We start from the raw sequence: 2714 nt of genomic DNA on the forward strand, positions 1-2714 counted from the left end.
ATGCTCGGGCTCGGCCGGGGGCGCGGGGGGGGCCGCACGCCGCCTTCTCCCCCGGCGTTTCGCCTTTCCGCCGCAAAAACCGCCAGCCGAGCCCTCGTCTAAGCAACGACCCGTGAGGTTACTTCGGGGCCAACCACGGAAGCTCCTGTGCTGCACGGAGGCAGCATCTGCTGCCCGGTCGCCTTAGGAAGGAGCAGTGCACACCCCATTTCTTTGAAACTTTGATGACCACATGCAGCAAAACTCGTGCTTTTCTGCTGCTTTTGGCTGACATCTATAGCACAAAATAGGATCTGCTCTTTTACGTTAATACACATATACTTAAACTCACCGGTTTTGCTCTTTTGATGCACACCGGACCGGTAACATATAGTGATATAGATGTATAGGACAGAGAATGAGAGATGGGAATAGCTTGGACAAAAACCAGCTATGGTATTAATGTAATGTGACAGTTGTTTTCCTACTCCACACTGATAGTTTGTTCCAGCGGTGGAACCTAGAAAATCCATGTATCTTCAGGATTGCTTTTTAGTTAAAAATAGACAGACTGGAGAGGCATCCTTTGAGTGGGTTTGGCCTGGTATGCAAAGGCAGAGATTGTTCAACGTTGTGTCCCAGAGGAACTGCATTATAACGCAGAGTACTTCTTCAGGAGCTCAGCTCATAAACTGCCCGGCGTCTGCCTGTGTGAGACACAGCCTGGGGGAGAAAGAATTGAGGTTTGGAACAGAAGGGAAGGGTGGGTCGTAAAGGTCAAGAGGGGAATTCTCAATAAACTGAATCAACACCTTAAACACGGGTCTGGTTTATTAGATGCCATGCAAGGGCTGACAGCCATCACACGGTTATGTACATCTTAAAGGAGGTGGAAGGAAAGAGCTTGGGAATGCAAACCAACCTGCAGTGTGGGGGCTTTGGGGGGTGTTGGTGAATGAGTTATCTTTGCAGGGTGGTTTGGCTCTGACAAAGGGTATGAGAACTGGAAATCGCCGACTAATCATTTCTAATCTGTATCCGAAGGGGGCGTCAGAGACCCTTAGACTTTAATTTCTTCTGAAATCGGAGGTAGTGGAATCGGTTTCCTCGTTTCTAGCACAATTAATGAGGTGGTTAGCTCCACCCCAACCCCAGTTTATCTTGGGGTTGTGCCCAATTATGAGCGCAACTCTGAAGCAGATGTATCAACAAACTTCTTGGCCATTGATAGCTCCTGCTTTTCTTTAAACGCCTTGAGGAGACACAACCTGTTTCAGGTGAGGCACTATTTGTGTACAAAGGTGTGTGAATGTATATCTCATATATCTGTATATATAAATATATATGCATATATATTCTATATGCATGCATGTATCTGTGTATATATACATATGTATATATTACTTTTCTTTTCTTAGCTACCTAAGAAAGGAAGGTGAAAGACTGTGAAATACAGTGACCTCAAAAGGTTAAAGTAGGGAAAGATTGTGCTTCAGTGCCTCTGCTCTGGACAGACTTTGGCTCTTAGTTTTCCTGGTATTGATGAACAATCAACCCAAATCAATACTGGTGGGATAAGGACCCCAAGTGAGTATATATTTATCTCAACTGATTAGGCACAGGTAACAGAGAGCTGAAAATATTTTGTTGATAGCGATGCCTATTTATATAAGAATTCAAACATTTGCAAGGATGTGTAAGCATATACACCCTGGCACAGAGTACCATTTCAGAGAAAAAATACCATATGCTACTTTCAATTTTTAAAAGTCAACATATTTTACTCTCTGGTAAATTGCCATATATAATTTAGATCTGCTTCTTTTCTTCCCTAGCACATCTTTTCTACAGAAGCCATATAATGCGAGGGATTGGCCAGCTTCTCTGGCACTAGAGATTAGTTTACAGTGTTATCTCAGCTGTTCCTCCTTTCAGAGGTGTTACAGTATTTACATAGAAGCCCTCTGCTGATAGCTGCATTGAATTCCTCCCCAATCAGACCCTCCCTGTCACATCCTACATTCCCTTTGGCTAGAAAGAGAGAGAAACTCGGATGAAACGGAGATAGAGCCAGCTCTTACTAAAAAAAAAAAAAAAAAAAAAAAAAAAAAAAAAAAAAAAAAAAAAAAAGTCGGTATTTTGTTGTTTACTTTATAACTAAATATTGGCTTTCTCTACTCTTTCCTCAAGTTCTAAATTTCTAATTCAGTAATCCAGCAGGACTCACATCTAGGATCTTGATGCACTTGAGAGCTCATCAATCCCCGCCCCATATATTGCAAGGTCAAACGAAAAGGGCACCACACAGTGTATATAAATCCAAAATCGCAACTGCTTCCTCAGGGCCATTCGAAAAGTACACAGCTAAAGTTATTCTTTTAGCCAAAATCATTCTGCTTTCTGCAATAAAGCAATATTACAGCCTCGAATAAAGCAAAGAAGCAAACAAAAAAGCAAAAACCTACTGAAGTATGTTATGCAATGTCATCTAGAGGAAAAATACACTAGTGTCTGACTGACCGGGGTCCCCACATGCTGTGTACCTTTCTCATGACTTAGCTATTGGGAGTGACTGCAGAGACAAAAGAAACACAGGCAGATCTGCAGTGGACATGATCTGCATGCACCCTAAACCAGCCTGAACACCCAAGAGCGTGAAGCCTCAATGTGTACACAATATTCATGGGGTAGAAAAATTATATATATATATATATATATATATATATATATATATA

This window comes from Athene cunicularia, assembly GCF_003259725.1.
Source record: "Athene cunicularia isolate RWA chromosome 5 unlocalized genomic scaffold, athCun1 chr5_part1, whole genome shotgun sequence".
Taxonomy (NCBI): Eukaryota; Metazoa; Chordata; class Aves; order Strigiformes; family Strigidae; genus Athene; species Athene cunicularia.